This window comes from Tiliqua scincoides, chromosome 13, assembly GCF_035046505.1.
Source record: "Tiliqua scincoides isolate rTilSci1 chromosome 13, rTilSci1.hap2, whole genome shotgun sequence".
In the NCBI taxonomy this organism is placed as follows: domain Eukaryota; kingdom Metazoa; phylum Chordata; class Lepidosauria; order Squamata; family Scincidae; genus Tiliqua; species Tiliqua scincoides.
In genome coordinates, this window is record NC_089833.1 from 10859860 (window position 1) to 10880109 (window position 20250).

The 20250-nt window shown below is 46.7% G+C and overlaps 1 protein-coding gene and 1 pseudogene across 1 annotated transcript in view; both read left to right on the forward strand.

Moving 5' to 3' along the window:
- Nucleotides 1–20250, forward strand: part of XYLT1 (xylosyltransferase 1) — a 94533-nt gene that overhangs the window by 7555 nt on the left and 66728 nt on the right. The window lies entirely within an intron of this gene.
- LOC136633717 (5S ribosomal RNA) lies at nt 9565–9683 on the forward strand (annotated as a pseudogene).

The window sequence follows — 20250 nt, forward strand, 5'->3', positions numbered from 1 at the left end:
TCCTTCTCCAACCGCACAGCCCTCTCCCCTTTCCAGCATCCCACCTATTCTGGGCAAAGCACCAGGCCAGTCTCCCACCAGTAGTCCACCCTGCCCAGCACCTCTGTACCCTGTATTTTCAGCTCTTCAATAGCAACTGAGCTAGATGCCATGTGACCCACCTAGTGGGTCCCAACCCCACAGTTCAACTGCTCTAACTTGACACAGGGTCACTCTTTGCCACGTGTGCTGTAAGGGACAACTGAACGATGGTGGCAAAACTGTATGTTCGCGAAACTGTATCTTTGCATGTATCACATATCCAAAGAAAGTTAGTCATGAGTAAGCCCAACTGAAATTTAAGTTGATGGTGTTCAGTGGCTAAGATTTGTGAATTGGAACTTCCCTATTTTAAGTCTGCCATGAACTCACTAGGTGACCTCACACCTTTTCTTCCTTGGTCTTCCCTGCCATATAGGAATAATACTTACCTTACAGGGTTTTTGTAAGGTCACCATCAAGGCAACAGATGTGAGACACTTTATGCACTCAGAAAGCACTCTACAAAGGTGTTGGTGGTGATATATCCCATCAGATCATGGTTGGTGCTGACCATAATTTAGAATCCAAGTGATGGTTGAATCCTTATAGGTACAAGCAGACCATGGTTAGAATAACTTGCCTGCTTTCATTTTTTCAACCTTTGGAAATTTAGCTCTGTTGCTAGCAATTGTGGTTTCCGGAGGGGTGGAGCAATGGCCGGAACAATGCTTGTCAATTTGTCAATCCGCATCAAATAACAGTTGGGGCAAATCATGGTTTGCAATCCCACTTTAAACCATGGTTTCTGTGCTGTGTTTTCCAGTTATAAACCATGGTGACATGTTCTAGACCAGTGTTTCTCAAACTCTGGTTTGGGACCAACTAGGTGGGTCATGAGCCGATTTCAGGTGGGTCCCCATTGATTTCAATGTGTATTTTGTTTTTAAGATATTAGACTTGATACTACCATGGTATGTGACTACATTTGAGGACATGTTACAGATCTATACTATTAATAAGCTGCCATGTATATGCTTTTAACAAGGATAATCAATGGGATTTGCTTCCAGGTAAATAGGATTGCAGCCTTTGGGATATTGGGGAATTTTTTTTTTAAACAGATCAGCAACTATTTAGGAGGGCTAAGTGGGTTCACTTTCATTTTAATACATTTTTAAAGTTATACTCAATTGGTTTGATCTTGTTGTATGGGGGTGTTAAGAATTTTCCTACTTGATGATGTCATTTCCACCATGACATCACTTCCAGGTTATTGACATCACTTCCAGTGGATCCTGACTGGCTGACATTCTGAAAAGTGGGTCCTGGTGCTAAAATGTTTGAGAACCATTGATCTAGACATCAGCATAGGGCTGTAACTTAATGGGAAAGCACATACATGGAGATGCGAAAGGTCCAAGGTCCAATCTCTGGTGTCTCCTGGTAGGGCCCCTGGGAGAGACCCCTGGTTGCAGCTTGGGGGAGCCTTTGCCAGTTAGGTTAGATAACAGTGAGCTAAGTGGACAAGAGGCAAAGAAGGAAGGCCCATAGCCAGGGAGACAGACCAGGGACAGACTGCACTTGCTTCCAGTGTGGAAGGGATTGTCACTCCCGAATCGGCCTTTTCAGCCACACTAGACGCTGTGCCAGAACCACCTTTCAGAGCGCGATACCATAGTCTTTCGAGACTGAAGGTTGCCAATATATATAAGTGGACAAGGCTCTGGCCCAACAGAAAGCAACTTCACTGGTGACATTGAAACCAATTTGGTTAGAAAGTATGGGTTACATTCAGAGATAGTCATCATGACTTCTCAGATTGAGTTGCTAAAATCATGCAGGCCTTCCCACCTGGATTCTGCAAGCCAATTATTCCCACTTAGATGAAGGCTCCGGAGCTCTGGTTTGCTCGTTATTGAACCAAGGGGCAAGAGAAGCACGGCCTCCCTTGAGTTATGTAGGCTAAATAAAGACAGGAACCTTCCATTAAACTTCTGCTGCGATTCTGTCCAAATGACCCTGTGAAACCGGTCACTTTGCACGTACAATATTTGCAAGGGAAGAAAGCTTGTAATTGTGCAATTATCTTTGCTTCTTGCTAAATGGGCTGATCTGCATGATTTTAATTGCTCTGGATTCTTGTTGTTGAGATAGCAGCCTCTCATTCTGTGCCTTGATGATAATCAAGTCTCTGGAGATCTGTAGCGGATAGCCCTTGACTCACTTCCTTGGGGCGAGGAGGAGTTGCTGCAAGCTCAGGAGGCAAGTGATGGCACTGGCTTCCTCCACCGGAGTCCGCAAGCATTCACTTGGCTGATGAGCCAGCCGTTAGTTGCGATTGCCCTCAACCTTTTCCTCTTGCTCTTCCACAGTGCACAAAGGGTGTGGGAGAGAGGAGTCATCTTCTCTCCTATGTGCTAAGGTGTGCAGGAAGCTAAGGTTCCCCTGCTACTAGGAAAAGTGTCCTGCCATTGCTTCCCAAAAATGACCTTGGAAATGGGATCTCTGGGAGGGTATTCAAGCATTCCCAAGGCGTCTTAAGAACATAAGAACATAAGAACATAAGAACAGCCCCACTGGATCAGGCCATAGGCCCATCTAGTCCAGCTTCCTGTATCTCACAGCGGCCCACCAAATGCCCCAGGGAGCACACCAGATAACAAGAGACCTCATCCTGGTGCTCTCCCCTACATCTGGCATTCTGACTTAACCCATTCCTAAAATCAGGAGGTTGCGCATACACATCATGGCTTGTATCCCATAATGGATTTTTCCTCCAGAAACTCGTCCAATCCCCTTTTAAAGGCGTCTAGGCTAGACGCCAGCACCACATCCTGTGGCAAGGAGTTCCACAGACCGACCACGCGCTGAGTAAAGAAATATTTTCTTTTGTCTGTCCTAACCCGCCCAACACTCAATTTTAGTGGATGTCCCCTGGTTCTGGTATTATGTGAGAGTGTAAAGAGCATCTCCCTATCCTCTCTGTCCATCCCCTGCATAATTTTGTATGTCTCAATCATGTCCCCCCTCAAGCGTCTCTTTTCTAGGCTGAAGAGGCCCAAACGCCGTAGCCTTTCCTCATATGGAAGGTGCCCCAGCCCCGTAATCATCTTAGTCGCTCTCTTTTGCACCTTTTCCATTTCCACTATGTCTTTTTTGAGATGCGGCGACCAGAACTGGACACAATACTCCAGGTGTGGCCTTACCATAGATTTGTACAACGGCATTATAATACTAACCGTTTTGTTCTCAATACCCTTCCTAATGATCCCAAGCATAGAATTGGCCTTCTTCACTGCCGCCGCACATTGGGTCGACACTTTCATCGACCTGTCCACCACCACCCCAAGATCTCTCTCCTGATCTGTCACAGACAGCTCAGAACCCATCAGCCTATATCTAAAGTTTTGATTTTTTGCCCCAATGTGCATGACTTTACACTTACCGACATTGAAGCGCATCTGCCATTTTGCTGCCCATTCTGCCAGTCTGGAGAGATCCTTCTGGAGCTCCTCACAATCACTTCTGGTCTTTACCACTCGGAAAAGTTTGGTGTCATCTGCAAACTTAGCCACTTCACTGCTCAACCCTGTCTCCAGGTCATTTATGAAGAGGTTGAAAAGCACCGGTCCCAGGACAGATCCTTGGGGCACACCGCTTTTCACCTCTCTCCATTGTGAAAATTGCCCATTGACACCCACTCTCTGCTTCCTGGCCTCCAACCAGTTCTCAATCCAGGAGAGGACCTGTCCTCTAATTCCCTGACTGTGGAGTTTTTTCAGTAGCCTTTGGTGAGGGACCGTGTCAAACGCCTTCTGAAAGTCCAGATATATAATGTCCACGGGTTCTCCCGCATCCACATGCCTGTTGACCTTTTCAAAGAATTCTATAAGGTTTGTGAGGCAAGACTTACCCTTACAGAAGCCATGCTGACTCTCCCTCAGCAAGGCCTGTTCGTCTATGTGTTTTGAGATCCTATCTTTGATGAGGCATTCCACCATCTTACCCGGTATATATGTTAGGCTGACCGGCCTATAGTTTCCCGGGTCCCCCCTCTTTCCCTTTTTAAAAATAGGCGTGACATTTGCTATCCTCCAATCTTCTGGTACCGTGGCCGTTTTGAGGGACAAGTTGCATACCTTAGTCAAGAGATCTGCAACTTCATTCTTCAATTCCTTAATAACCCTTGGGTGTATGCCATCAGGGCCCGGTGACTTATTGATCTTTAATTTATCAATGAGGTCTGAAACATCTTCTCTTTTAACCTCCATCTGACTTAACTCCTCGGTTAGGAGGGGCCGTTCGGGCAGCGGTATCTGCCCGAGGTCTTCTGCCGTGAAGACAGATGCAAAGAACTCATTTAATTTCTCTGCCATCTCTAAGTCTCCTTTTATCTCCCCTTTCCCTCCCTCACCATCCAGAGGGCCAACCGCTTCTCTGGCGGGTTTCCTGCTTCTAACATATTTGAAGAAGCTTTTATTATTCTGGTCTTGCTGGCCAGAGAGCTGGAGGCATGCTCCAGGGAGAGCCAGCAAGTGCTCTTATTGTGGATGTATTGTTCCTGTCTTGGCTGCTTTGGGGTCCTTTCCAGGTTGGCAATTAACTGCGCAGTCGTAGTTGCGCCAGTACAGCCAGGTGGCATGGCCAGCACTGTATCCAACATAGGTTAGGAGCAGGGTGGAGAGGTCACCTCAGGCCAAGGGGATATTTTCCCCCTTACCCCAAGTAATGCCTCAGCCTTCCCTATGGGGCTTACTCGGACCTGCGCCAGCTATTTAGCTGGCACAAGTCTGAGAAGCCCAGTGTAACACTAGGTTATGGCATACGCTGCCACTGCTGATCCCGCCACCCTTCCGGGCCCATTCCTCCCTCTGTTCTGCCATCCCCCTCCCAGAAGCACTCCCTCCTGCCACCCTCTCCCACCCACCCCCACACTGCCTGGCACAAACCTACCTGTGCTGGCCGGCACCAAATTGGAATCTGGCCCAAGCTGGCGTGGGCCTCCGCGCCAGTGCAGCTGGCTCTTGGCACAGGTTGGTCTGCACCAGCTCAATGTTGGTTTTGGATTGGGCCATATGTTGCGTCGTCATGATGTCATGGTAGCCAATCTTAAGCCTGTGCACTTCTTTCTTTAAATCAATTTTTTATTTATTTTAATTTCGAACAAAAATTAACACAAACTCAAAAAAATAAAAATAAAAAGCAGATATTGAGAGTTGTGTAGCAAGTGCGAACTTCTAAACCTGAATTACTTTGTTCTACTACAAAATCGTATAGTATATTAATTAATGATATCTTAAACAGTGTATTGATTATTTCTGAAATACATTTTCAACAAATGATTTTATCTATATAAATATCTACTCATCAATTATCTACTCATCAAATACATAATTCTTTAGGCCAGTTTTCCCCTTCGCACGCAGGAAGTCCTTGAATCGTTTCCGATTGTCCATAAAACTTTACTGACTTCTCTTTAAGAAAAATTGTAAGTTTGTCCATTTCAGCCAAGTCCAATATCTTAACCCATCATTTTTCAACTGAAGGTATCTCTGGAACCTTCCAATACTTTGCATACAACTTTTTTGCTCCAGTTGTCATACATAAAAATATAGTTTTGGAATCTTTTTGAATTCAGTCTTCAAATATTCCCAACAAAAAATATTCTGGTTTCAAAGCCTGTGCGCTTCTAAGAGCGCCTTTGGATTCTTCTGAGATTCTTCTCATCCAGATTTCCTCCTGGGGCATGAATGCGTAGAACATGCTGTGTGTGATAATTGTGACTTGCTCCACTTCAGGCTTGCGAGGTCCAGCACTGGAGCGTCTTGAACCACCCATGGCGGATTGATTCTTGGCTAAACTCTGCCAGTTGCCTTTTTTGATCCCCTCCTACCCATTTTGATGCCCAAACCTGCATTCCTTTGGAGCATCGCTTTCCTTTCTGCTGAACTCAGCTGGGGGATGACACGACAGTACTTGAGAAAAGTGGTGCTGACGCAAGGAGTCATCTGAGTACGTTAGCAGATGACACATGGTGGGGTGGGCATCCTGTTGAGGGCCACATGGTTTGGTTTGGTTGGCAATCTTCAGTCTCGAAAGACTATGGTATAAGCCTACAGCAGCTGGTATTCCCTGGTGGTCTCCCATCCAAGTACTAACCAGGCCTGACCCTGCTTAGCTTCAGAGATCAGACGAGATCAGGCATGGAAAGACTATGGTATAAGCCTACAGCAGCTGGTATTCCCTGGTGGTCTCCCATCCAAGTACTAACCAGGCCTGACCCTGCTTAGCTTCCAAGATCAGACGAGATCAGGCACACATGTGTGAGAAATTGTGGCATCGCAAGGTCAAAATTTTTTGCCAGGGCTGAATTAGAGCCCTGGTATGTGTTCTTATGTTTTTATTTTATCCTGCTTCTATACTATTCTGTAGGGATCTTCTTTGAACAATGTGCAGTTCAACACAGTAAGATGCAAGCATGTAATGAAGCCAGTAATAAAATCCAGGATGTATCTTAAGAGTAGCACAGCCTCACCTATCCTGCTCCAAGCACACCGCCCACTTTCTGAAGGATTGCCCGATCATAAGTGAGGCTGAGCTGTTGCTAGGATAGAGTTGCAGAAAGAGCTCAGCCCCCCCCCCCCCACTGTGCAACCTCTCAGAACTGGGGGAAGCACATGCACAATGTGGTCCCCTGTGATTGTGCAAACGCTCCACCCAGTTTCTGAATGGTTGTGCAACTGCTGGAGAGGCTCAGCTCCCACCTGCCTCAACACTCATCTCTCCCTGTATAGAGACTTAGCTGCAGCAGTGACAGCTCAGCCTCTGCCGTAATTGTGCATGCGGAAGTTTGGTGGTGATATCATAGTTCCGGGTGACTGAGTTGTGTGTGCAGTGCCCCCGCCCAGCCTTGCACCTCATTGGTTGGTTGACAACCTTCAGTGTCGGAAGACTATGGTATAAGCCTACAGCACCCAGTATTCCCAGGTGGTCTCCCATCCAAGAACTAACCAGGCCTGACCCTGCTTAGCTTCTGAGATCACACAAGATCGGGCATGTGCAGGGTAACAGTTGCTGCTACTCATTGGACATCACTGATTCAGAGATGCCTGACTGCCTCTGTACCTAGAAGATAGCACACAGCCATCATACTCTCCCTCTGCTAAATATAAGGTAAACTCCTCTTTAAAAGTACTGCTTAGCCCAATTAGCTGGGGCTACTAACGAGGGCGGCTCTGGAGCAGGAGACGGGCCAACAGTGGCTGGTTGCAGCCAGGCCGATGGAGGAAAGGCCTCTGTGCAGTCAGGTGAAATTGCAAATATATATAGCAGCCACTCTAGCAGGATGCCTGCCTCCTTCTGCCCACCAAGGAAGGCTCTTGCATCCTTCCCTGGCTTGCAAAGCTATGTGATTTGATGGACTGTAACAGATTTGCGAACAAAAGAAATGTAAAACTTTTAAAACATATTTAATAGATGGTTTAATCTCTTGCCACAGAGCTGGTTGCACTTGTTAACAGAACAGCTGCTACTTAAGAGTGTGCAATGATGTTTGCTCCCCAGGTAGACTGATAACAAGGGAAAGACGGGAAGCAACGTGCTCTGGTGTGTCAACTGTGCAGCATTAGCAACTGTGTCTGCTAATGCTACTTCAGAATACAGGTGGGGGGGGGGAATCACATCGGTCAGTGCTTCTCAGTCTGCTCCCTTTCATTGCACATAAAAAACTTGATGTCAGAAGTAAGGGTTACAGTCCAGGACATTGTTCCTGGTAAGCTGTGGAGCTTGACACTTGGCTGAACCAGAAGTCAGCAATGACGACATATGACATCATCACCAAGAGCCAGAAGTCATCACTGCACAGTAATCAAAGGGGTCTTAAGAGGTCAGGTTCTCTGTGATATACCCAGTTTGCTTATGTGCAGGGGAATTTTTTTCTGGGTTAGATGAGCGTTTGCTTGTGTGAGTCCCCATCTCCACTCCCAAGGGAACTGTCCAGGCATATGTTTTGTCATGTCTGTGAGATTGGAACTTCCTTGAACTGAAAGATAGGCAGAAGACTCCAAGCAGAAGGCAGAGGGAAATGGGGGTGTAGACCCTGGACAGTCCCATACCACCATCATGGGGGTGAAGCAAACCCTAGTGATGCCACTGACCAGCACTTGTACAATTGAACAAAGCCCCTTTTAAAGCAAACTTTTCCAGAGAGAGGGTGGCACCAACTGCCAGGACTAAGCTGCAGCCCTCAAGCGTGCCCCAGGCATGTGCTGGAGCAAGCTTCTGAGCCTTATCTGGTGTTGGTCTCCAGCCAAGTCTCCCCCATTGCCCACTGGAGCTATCTAAGGTACTGATGGGTGCTTGAACACCCTTCCTCTTTCTGTCCTTCCTCTTGACCTAATGCCAGCTTCTGTGATTGGCTTCAGCTGTGATATGAGGGCTCTGGCCCAGGCAGCCTGAACCAGACACTCCTTTGGGGTTTGAAATTTTGTTCTGCTTCTGTTTAGACCTTAAACAGCTGGGGAAGTCAAGCCCACCTGGTTTCATTAGGGATGAGACTCTCCTTGGCTTCTAGCTCTGTTTTATTTTATAGTAACTTTAGGGAAGAGGCTGGCCTTGATCTCCCCGATTGCTTGTGCAGTTCTGCCTTTAAGTAAATGCCGTTGTCGGCTTTTATATTTGAGAGTGTGTTTCCGCAGGCTCGATGAAAAAGATCTCCGTTTCTGTTATATTTCGGGGGGGGGGAGGGAATCAGACTGCTTTGTAGGTGCGGGAAGAGCACAAAGGAGATTTGCAAGAAAAGAGTAGTGTTGTGTGTTGCCACCTTCTGATAGGTGGATCCCATTTCTCTCTTGAGTGCCTGCGATGATTCTGTCTTTTCTCATCTCATGCTTGGTGTGGTCGTATGTTAAGGAATCTGGGGTATTTTTGTGTCTGGGTGCCAGGTGACATGTGCTCAAGTCTTTGCTCTTGTCAAGCCACAACAAGAAGTACTGACTCCGTCACAATGGCTATTTAAAACAGCCCTCCTGGCTGCCGCCACCCCCTCCCCAGCACTGTCAAAACTGGATCATTCCAAAGGCCTGCAGTCGGAACTGAATGAGGGCAAATAGACACCACCATTGTGCTGCTACCTTGATTAGTATTCCAGCCACATTCTAAGCCCGCATGGATTCGATTTTGAAGGAGGGGAAAAAGAAAAGGGGGGAAAAACCCATCCTGAAAAAATAATCTTAATGGGCTCTGAATGAGCCCTACTGCCACCTATTGCTGGATGACGAAGAGGCTGCAAACCCGGGTGACTTGCGAGTTATGGGCTGATGTTATGAGCAGCGCACAGGATCAGGGTCAGGAGGCAGCTTAGCATGACATCAATCAATGGCAGCGCCACAGAGGAGACCTGCTGCGGCGGGATGGAATTCCCAGAAAACATGCAACAGGGGAAGGGGGAAGATTAACTCCTGTCTATGTTGTTGGCACCGCAGCCTCCACAAAAGATCCCTTTTTTAAAAAGGGGAACGGTGGGGGGAGGACAGTTTGGACAGTGCATTCTGAAATGTTGCCCTGCACATGCCCAATCTCATCTGATCTTGGAAGCTAAGCAGGGTCAGGCCTGGTTAGTACTTGGATGGGAGACTGCCTGGGAATACTGGGTGCTGTAGGCTTATACCAGAGTCTTTCGAGACTGAAGGTTGCCAACCAGCTGAAATGTGAAATGGGCCGGCTGTAAGCAAGGCAGGGAGATGATCGACACAGAAGTGCATTTGTACAAGCGTGTTAGCCCTTATTTATCCGTGTGGTGGAGCCTTTGTCTTCACCTCGTGAGTTGGACTGAAAAGTAAAGCAGCTCAAAGCCGGCCTTAGGAGGTGCAGGGCCCAATTCTGCAAGGTTCTTGTGGCCCCCCCCCCCCACTCACACACTTACCCACAACAAACGGCTGCAAGCAGTCTGAGCCAGGCGCCTACAGCTTCCAGAGTGGAAGATGTGTCACCTGAAATAGATGTGGTGGAGGACCAGCTAAAAGGCTGCAAAGTCGTGAGCAAGCTTTTGTGTTCTACAGAATGCTTCTGCAATTCAGACGTTGATGAAAAAAATAAAAAAAAAAGCTTTTGAAAAGTCTCATCGTCAAAACGGACAGTCTTGTTGTCAGTTAAGCCGAAGTTTACTGCTGGCTGAGCCTTCTTTGTGGTGGCCCCTTAAATTTTGGAAAAAGATTCCCAGGACTGTGTGGATCACCTAGGTCCTTTCCCCTTTTCAGCAAGCAGTTAAGGGCCCAATCCTATCTAACTTTCCAGCACCAAGGTAAGGGAACAAACATTCACTTACCTTGAGGAGGCCTCTGTGACTGCCCCTTTGCTGCAAGATGCTGCTCAAGCCCTGTTGGAACAACTGTATCAGTGCTGGAAAGTTGGATAGGATTGGGCCCTAAGACCTTTCTTTTTGGGCAGGTTTTAATAATGCTTCTTTTTTTTGTTTTCAAGTCAGCTCTTTCTTTATCCTATCCCCTCCAGTCTGATTGTAGGGTTGGGCTTTTTCTTTTTTCTTTTTGGCTTGTTAAATAAATTAACCCCACTTTGATGATCTTTTTTGAAAAGCTGGGGGAGGGAGAAGCCCCATAGTCTAAAATTTATCATAATCTTTTAGGTAATTCTGGGTTATATGCATCTAGAAACTGCGAACATGCCCAATCTCGTCTGATCTCGGAAGCTAAGCAGGGTCAGGCCTGGTTAGTACTTGGATGGGAGACCACCTGGGAATACTGGGTGCTGTAGGCTTATACCATAGTCTTTCGAGACTGAAGGTTGCCAACCATTTGTGGAAGGGTCTGTTATACCAATACCTGGAATGGCCTTAGATGACCTTTGATCATCCATCTGCCTGAGAAAAAAGAATACTCTAAAGAAATGTTTTCCTTTGGGGCAGATTGGTTCACCTACTTAAGTGGGATGCTAGAGGACTTGTTCAGACTTAATTCAGCTGCTCTGAGCTTAGTGGAAAACAGATTTCAGGTTTCACGGATGCCTTCCGGGGCCACGAGGCATGGATGTGGTCCCTCCCAGTTGAAAACTATCAAAATCAGTAGTAATTTGGATCTTCTTGAGCTAACTGGGACACACAGTTCACTTGCGAGACAGAAAACAGTAGCAAAACTACCTGATGGGGGTCCCCTTTGGGAAATGAAAAGTGGGCCTTAAAGAGGGATGGAGAAGAAGGAATGTGAGTAGATGTAGCTTTCTCTACTTTTATGGGTGATGCTTTACCCTCTTTTGTGTGCCCTCTTTTGCATGGCTACTGAAAGCACAAGACATAAGAACAGCCCCACTGGATCAGGCCATAGGCTCATCTAGTCCAGCTTCCTGTATCTCACAGCGGCCCACCAAATGCCCCAGGGAGCACACCTGATAACAAGAGACCTGCATCCTGGTGCCCTCCCTTGCACCTGACATAGCCCATTTCTAAAATCAGGAGGTTGCACATGCACATCATGGCTTGTAACCCATAATGGATTTTTCCTCCAGAAACTTGTCCAATCACCTTTTAAAGGCGTCCAGGCCAGAAGACACCTCCTGTGACTCTCTGACTGTCTTAACTGGTCAATTCTGAAAGCAGAGCAGACACATTTATTATTGTGGGCACTTAAACTTGGATCCCCCACAGCTGGATGGAGTGAAAGGCAGGGTCCGAGGTTTTGAATGTGTAGAACACCAAAGCGGTGGTAAAGGGTAGCTGTCTTGATCTGGGGTATTTCCACGGTTCCCCTGCACTCCTTTCATGGCCCTGCCTCAGAAATATGTGAGCAGCAAAATCTTTCTCCCCTGAGCAGCGATCTTCCCTAGAACCTCTGAAGGAGACCGCTGGAAATTGAAATAAATAACCTTGGGAGGAGACAAGGCCTCATTCATCAGCTGATGAATATTCAGGGATACCGAGTGACCTGGCTGTTCCAGCACAGAATGTACAACTCTTCCGCCTCTATCCCCCACCCCTCTGAAAATCAGCAGGCAGCTGTAGATTGTGAACTTTAAAAAGACAGTAATCTGAAGCAGAATGCGTATGTATGTGCTGATCAGTGAAATGAACCTGTTCCTACAGTCTTTTGGTGGCCTCACATCTATGTTCAGTGGAGCTTAGTCCCAAGAAAGTGCTCTAGGGCTCCGATGGGAGCCACAGTCATGACATGTGCCAGACTCCCAGGTCAAAATGCGCAACTGAGAGCCAGGATGGTGTAGTGGTTCAGGAGTTAGACCTGGAAGAGCCAAGTTTAAATTCCTTGGCAGCCATGAAAGCTTCCTGGGTGACCTTGCCATCTCTCAGCCTCCTCTACCTCACAGGGTTTTTGCGAGGGAAAAGGAGGGAACTATGTACACCACTCTTAGGAGAGGAAGGGTGGTACAGGTTGGGCATCCCTTATCTGAAGTTTTGGGGACCAGAAGTGTTTTAGATTTTGGATTTTTCTGTACTTCAGAATACTTGCATATACTTAATGAGAGTTCTTGGGAATGGGACCCAAGTCTGAACACAAAATTAATGTTTCATATACCCCTTATACACATTGCCTGAAGGTAATTCTATTCAATATTTTTAAATATTTTTGTGCTTAAAACAAAGTTTGTGCTTGAAACAGTTTGTGATTTTATTTCTTTAGGCAAAAAAGTAAAAAAAAAAAAAAAGTCACGTTGGTGCTCAAGAAGTTCTGGATAAGGGATGTTCAACCTGCATAAAAAATAAGAAAAATAAATAAGCCATGCAAGAGCCAATATATCAGAGCTTGCACACGTTGGCTATGAATTGTGGGGAGGGACCACCAATTTCCACCTCCCTCCCATCTCCTTCCACTGTGGTTTCTGAAGACTAGTGGCCATTTTCTAAAATGCCAGCCAAACTCTGCAAGCTGCCTGCCCAGAATGGACTCATCCACTCCCAGCTTCTCCACTGCCTGACTTGCAGGTCCGGCAAAGAACAAGTAGTTTTCAGAAAGGCCCTTTTCCCAGCTCTGGTCTCTTCCACCTCCTCTGCTCCCCCTCGCCGGGCAAGTGTAAGCCGTATCTGTTGTACTTAAAGGTGACTGAGCTCATGCAAGTTGTTTATGCAGTAATGATCTGGGAAGCAGGCATTTATCATCCTTTTCTAAACACACGACACACGGCTCTGCCCTCAAGGAATACAGTTTAAAAACCAATATAAACATTGCTCCAGTCTGCCTGATTCCATTACTCTTTGCTGTTCTGAATGCATATTCAAGGACTTTGAAAGCGATGGTGGTTCAGGGAAGAGGTTGGGGGGTGGGGGAGTTTCAAGAAAGTGAGCATTCTTCATTGTGTAGTTACAATTGTGCAGACACCGGATGTTGTTACTGCAGCAAGACTGGTTTGCAGCCATCCCACCTGTGTCTACCTGTGTCAAACGTGAGCCCAAACTTCTCCAGTAAAAGGTTGCCAAGACTGAAAGTCCATTTGGAAATCTTCCCTAGTCCTAGGTTGAGAAGTAGGGTGGTTGTGGAGGTTTGCTGGTAGAAGCAGGAAAGACATCCATTCATGGTTTAACTATTGTTGTCCAACCCATCAGAGCATGGTGGCCGAAGAGACTGAGCTGTGAAGCAGGACTGCCCTGGTCCAGCTCTCACCTATGCCATGTGCTCACTTGGTAGCTTTAGTCAAGATCTTCAGCCTTTAAGAACATAAGAGCCCTGCTGGATCAGGCCAAAGCCCCATTTAGTCTAACTTCCTGTCTCTCACAGTAGCCCACCAGATGCCTCCGGGGGCACACAAAGCGACAGGAGATCTGCATGCTGTTGCCACTCTCTTACATCTGGCATTCTGAGGTTGCCTACTTCTAAAACCAGGAGGTTGCACGTACCCATCATGGCTTGTAACCTGTGATGGACTTTCACTCCATAAATCCATGCAATCTTCTTTTAAAAGTATCTAGGCCAGGTGCCACGAACATATCCTGTGGCAAGGAGTTCCGCAGATTTAATTGCCTGCTAGGTAAAGAAATAATTTATTTCCATCTGCAATATGGGGACGCTACTTTCCCAGCAAGGCGGTTTGCACCGAGAAATGCACCAAGATAATGTGTGTGAAGTATTTTGATCATGGAAAAGCATGATACAAATGCTGATGATTATGAGTGATGACCCTTGTCTTGGGCTGTGGGGAGGGTCTGGTCAATTAATGGCCTCAGTCCATGGCCTTTGCCTGTTTTTGCTCTAACGTTCTGTGTAGGTAAAAGGAATGTGAGCCCTTGCATAGCCAGGTCAGTTTATTAACATTATTATTAACAGTATTTATATACTGCTTTTCAACTGAAAGTTCACAAAGCGGTTTACAGAGGAAAAATCAAATAACTAAATGGCTAAACTAAACTAAAGTTTAGGACTTTGGCCCCAAATACAGCACTGCTGCTCCTCTTGGGATTCTGAGAAAGATGGAGCAGGTTTAGATGGAGGATATCCACATGGGAGGAGCATCTAGGTTAGTGTTTTTTCAGTGTTTGACCTCCGCTGTACAACTTCACATGATCTATTCGAAGTACCACCGGAAGTAACTGGCAATGACATCGCCACCAGTTACTTCTGTGTTGGGTGGCCAGACGCGATGTGACAAACCCCAGTGAGAGGCTCAGGGTGGACAGGGGGGCTTTTCTGAGCATGAGAAAGCATGCTTTGGAGCTCTGCCCGCTGAGCCAAGCCTCTTCCTGCTGTTTGTTGTGTCATGGCCCTGGTCCTGCTGCTGGGTGGCAGGTGTCCAAGGGTGCCCAACAGTACCCCCAGACACCATTTCGAGTACCACTCATGATCCCTGAGCTACTGGTAGAGAAACAGTGACCTAGGTAGCGGCAAGCTCCGGTTGTCTCCCAAAGGCTGCAGTCACTGCAGGGTCTTGATTGGTGCCTGGCTCTTCTGTAAGAGCTAGGTCCCCTCCTCATCAAAGGTGTCCTCTTGTGAGTCCAGATGCAGCTGGATCTCCAATTCCTTGTCAGGTTTCCAAGTGACTGGCGTGGAGGGGTTTTGATGGTGTTTGGGTTGTTGCCGTCGTTAAGAGCGTGGCGGCAGGTTAATTTGCTCTTCACTGCCTTATCAACTTTTCTGTCACTTTTTAAGTGTCGAGCCAATACAGAACGCAGTGTGCATAGCAATTTTGGTTTCTTCCCCGTTTCACTTAAATTGAAGACGTCTCCGCTTCAGCCTTGCTAGACGTGATGGTTTCTAAGGAAACGGGCTGACTTTGGTGCAGCGCTGCATCGGAGGCAGTTTGTAAGTGCAACCCCCCATGTGGTGCAAGAAGTTGGACTTTTTTACGGACTTGAATCCCCCCCCTTAAATTCTCCTGGAGTCAACATTCAGACATGTGGTGCGGCCCTTGAAGACCCTTGGGCAACTTCTGCCGGTACTAGCACACAATCAGTTTGGTTGCATGATCTATCACAGCATTTCTCAATCTGTGGATTGGGGCCCACTTGGTGGGTTGTGACCCCATTCTGGTGGGTCCCGTAGAACCTCCAATGCATGTGCAGGTGATGGAAAGAACAGAGAATCTATTGCCTTCAGCCCTGAAGCTCTTCAAAAATTCGATAGCAGCTAACTGTCCTGCAAACACCTCAGCTCCTGCAGTTTGCAAGCTTGTGTCAATATAGGGAGATCAATATTTGTGCATCTTTTTACTGATGTAATGTTTTGCAACTCCAGTGGTAGTGGGAGCTGGATGAAGGCTGAGTCATATCACTAAGCCCCTCAAGCCTTGAGGCTATTCATTAGGGCTGCCTCATTATGAGAAACTGTTTTGAGAAACTCATTATGAGAAACTGGAGACACTCTCCAGACTGGCAGAATGGGCAGCAAAATGGCAGATGCGTTTCAATGTCAGTAAGTGTAAAGTCATGCACATTGGGGCAAAAAAATCAAAACTTCACATATAGGCTGATGGGTTCTGAGCTGTCTGTGACAGATCTGGAGAGAGATCTTGGGGTGGTGGTGGACAGGTCGATGAAAGTGTCTACCCAATGTGCGGCAGCAGTGAAGAAGGCCAATTGTATGCTTGGGATCATTAGAAAAGGTATTGAGAACAAAATGGCTAATATTATAATGCCGTTGTACAAATCAATGGTAAGCCCGCACCTGGAGTATTGTGTCCAGTTCTGGTCGCCGCATCTCAAAAAAGACATAGTGGAAATGGAAAAGGTGCAAAAGAGAGCGACTAAGATGATTACGGGCTGGGGCACCTTCCTTATGAGGAAAGGCTACGGCATTTGGGCCTCTTCATCCTAGAAAGGAGATGCCTGAGGGGGGACATGATTGAGACATACAAAATTATGCATGGGAAGGATAAAGTGGATAGAGAGATGCTCTTTACACTCTCACATAAAACCAGAACCAGGGGACATCCACTGAAATTGAGTGTTGGGAGAATTAGGACAGACAAAAGAAAATATTTCTTTACTCAGCGTGTGGTTGGTCTGTGGAACTCTTTGCCACAAGATGTAGTGATGGCATCTGGCCTGGATTGGACAGGTTTCTGGAGGAAAAATCCATTATGGGTTACAAGCCATGATGCGTATGTGCAACCTCCTGATTTTAGAAATGGGCTATATATCAGAATGTCAGGTGCAAGAGAGGGCACTAGGATGCAAGTCTCTTGTTATCAGGTGTGCTCCGTGGGATTTGGTGGGCTGTTGTGAGATACAGGAAGCTGGACTAGATGGGCCTATGGCCTGATCCAGTGGGGCTGCTCTTATGTTCATATGTTCTTTTGAGAAAGGATCAAGTTTTTTTTGCAAATAAATAAACAAAATATTACTTGTAAATAAATAAAAGAAATATTTCTAGATCACCTTTTTTTAAAGTCTTGTAAAGTTAGGTGGATCTTGATAGAGCATCATTTTAAAAAAATGGGTCCTGGCACTAACAAGTTTGAGAATCACTGTTCTATCAGTTTGATTCTGGGTATGATTCCAGGTAACGCTAACTACCTTAGTCCTAGTAATTTTAGGGTATTAAAAAGTCTCTGAAGGGCCACCTCCTTCTGCTCAAATCTGTCTGCCCTAGATGTTCATACAGGGAGACCCTCCTGCAGGTTTTGTTGCATTCTGTAGCTTGCCTGGTGGTGGAAACTCATGAAAGGGATTTCTCTCTATGCCTGCATCATGGTACCTGGAGAGGAACTTCTGCCCTCATTACCTTTTTAGCCTTTTTTCTCACCCTATCTGTTGTCATTGCTACTGTATTTTTTTGTGGTAATGCAGGGGCTATTGAATGTCTGACCTCCTATAGCCCCTGGAGTCCCCAACGCCAGTGGGCGAGGATGGGCAACAGAAGCGGGTACTTCTCCCAACAGTGGGGTCATTTTTCATTTTCTATGCTCAGTCACCCAGGAGTCAAGTCCTCATTCCCCCAACAGTGCCCCAGCAAGCTCATCGAGCAGCTCCCCTCTTTGCCTTTTCCAGGTGTCTAGGCACCATTGGAGGGGGCAGTGTATAGGTCATGGGAAGCAGGGATTGAGCATAGCACGAGTTGGACAGTTAGCTGTTGTCCCCAGACCAATAGGTGGCAACCCTGCAGATTCAGTTCCAGCCAGCCAGCCAGTTGCCCATTCCAATCGGAGGATGGCTTAATGGTTCTCTCCCTGTGTCCGTGTTTATTTTCTTCACCGGTTGCAGTGGTAGGAGTCGGCACCCAAACTCTCACTCTCTTGTTTGTTTGGCAGCTGTTGTTTGCTTCTCTTTTTTTGGCTGGCCAACTAATTTGTTTTTCCCCTCATTACCTTATAAACATGTCACACCATGAGCTAGCTTTGGGTTTGCAAGAATCGGACTCTGTCTGCATTTTGGGCCTCCCTTGAAGGCCACATGAGACGGGTGCGCAGAGGCCGGCTAGCGCATTAATGAGCCTCTTTCATAAGATGTGTGTAACCTGGCCTGGAGTCAAGTTTGGAAAGGCCGGCTGCCCTGCTGGAGCACACAGAGCTGCCGCTCACTCGGAGAACCAGGGTGCCAGAGACTATGGCTTGCCGTTGCAGAGATGGGCGCCCGTTGGAGCTGCCTTCCCAACAAGGAGCCAATTGTGCGGGAGGAGGATTCCTCCCTCGCCCTCTGTGTCATGTGTGATTGAATCAGACTGCCGTTCCAGATTTCCCATTTCCTCTCTAGAGCAACTGCTTAATGCCTGCCGTCCCTCCGCGTGGAAGGAAGCGATTTGTCGTCGATGGCCATAAAGACATTTCCTTTTGCCTAAAGAGTTGGCCTGCTTTTTTTTTTTTTTTTTTGCAGGGAAAAAAATACAGGCACAAAATAATTGCATGTAGGTTCCATAAGGGGAGGACAAAGAGAAATGGCCAAGCTAAAGGAGCTGAAACAGGTCAGCCATTTTGCATCTGCGGATTTGACTCAACAGGAAGGGGGCCCGGGAAATGGCTTCCGGGAGCACCATAGATTGCCCTGCAGCCCTAAACCTGTGTGAAGATAAAGGGAGTTTTTTAAATACTTAAACAATTCTAAAGAGACCATTTTTTTAAACGCAGATTTCACCATCCACGGTTCTGGGCATATGAAACGGAGCCCCTGTGGATAACAAGGGCCAACTGTATAAACTGGGATTCTCCAACTGTGTTGTGATGAGCTTCCCCAAGTATATCCAAATTGAAACTGAAGGCAGGCAATAAATAAATCCTATTGTGTTCAATGAGGCTTACTTCTAGGAAAAGTGTGTATAGGATTGCAGCTACAGTCTTCTAAGAGATGGCATGTCCTTTTGGCTGAGAATTAATAATAGAAAAAATATATGGTGTTGTCTGAGAGCTCCTGTTGCTTTCTTTTCCCACTCCCCCAGAGTCAAGAGACTCTGTGCTGCCTCAAACCTGATGCAGGCAGAGGTGGAAAAATAAAAACTTTCCAGGGGAGAGAAGTTAAGTTGCAACATCTTTGTGTTGTGTTCACCACCTGAGTCATTTAGCCATTGTAGTGAGGCGGCTTGTCTTTCCTGAGAATTGATTTTAGACCCTGACCCTAAGAACATAAGAACAGCCCCACTGGATCAGGCCAGAGGCCCATCTAGTCCAGCTTCCTGTATCTCACAGCGGCCCACCAAATGCCCCAAGGGGCACAGCAGATAACAAGAGACCTGCAAGGCTTCCTGGGAATTGTAGTTAAGAACATAAGAACAGCCCCACTGGATCAGGCCATAGGCCCATCTAGTCCAGCTTCCTGTATCTCACAGCGGCCCACCAAATGCCCCAAGGGGCACACCAGATAACAAGAGACCTCATCCTGGTGCCCTCCATTGCATCTGGCATTCTGACATAACCCATTTCTAAAATCAGGAGGTTGCGCACACACATCATGGCTTGTACCCCGTAATGGATTTTTCTTCCAGAAACTTGTCCAATCCCCTTTTAAAGGCGTCCAGGCTAGACGCCATCACCACATCCTGTGGCAAGGAGTTCCACAGACCAACTACATGCTGAGTAAAGAAATATTTTCTTTTGTCTGTTCTTACTCTCCCAACACTCAGTTTTAGTGGATGTCCCCTGGTTCTGGTGTTGTGTGAGAGTATAAAGAGCATCTCTCTATCCACTCTGTCCATCCCCTGCATAATTTTGTATGTCTCAATCATGTCCCCCCTCAGGCGTCTCTTTTCTAGGCTGAAGAGGCCCAAACGCCGTAGCCTTTCCTCATAAGAAAGGTGCCCCACCCCCGTAATCATCTTAGTCGCTCTCTTTTGCACCTTTTCCATTTCCACTATGTCTTTTTTGAGATGCGACGACCGGAACTGGACACAATACTCCAGGTGTGGCCTTACCATCGATTTGTACAACATCGATTTGCATTATAATATTAGCCGTTTTGTTCTCAATACCTTTCCTAATGATCCCAAGCATAGAATTGGCCTTCTTCACTGCCGCTGCACATTTTGCTGAGGCACCAGGGCACTTCTGATCTGTGCTTTGGTCTCTTAGTCACTATGCTGTACCACACCAGCTGTGCTTGTGGTTTTCCCTTATGACATGAAAGGCAGTTGTTCGTTTCAGAATATGAGACGACGTGTTTTGTTTTCTCGGCAATTAGGTGGTTACCTTGTCGGGCACTGTCTTTTTCTAAAACTTTAATGTTTTTATTATAATAACAAACGCTGTGCACAAAACACAGGAAACCTTTGCATGGAAAGTTAAGTTTTGTATAGCAACAACTTGGTACACAAAACTTAGTGTAACCGGAAAAAAATTATTGCTTAACCATTT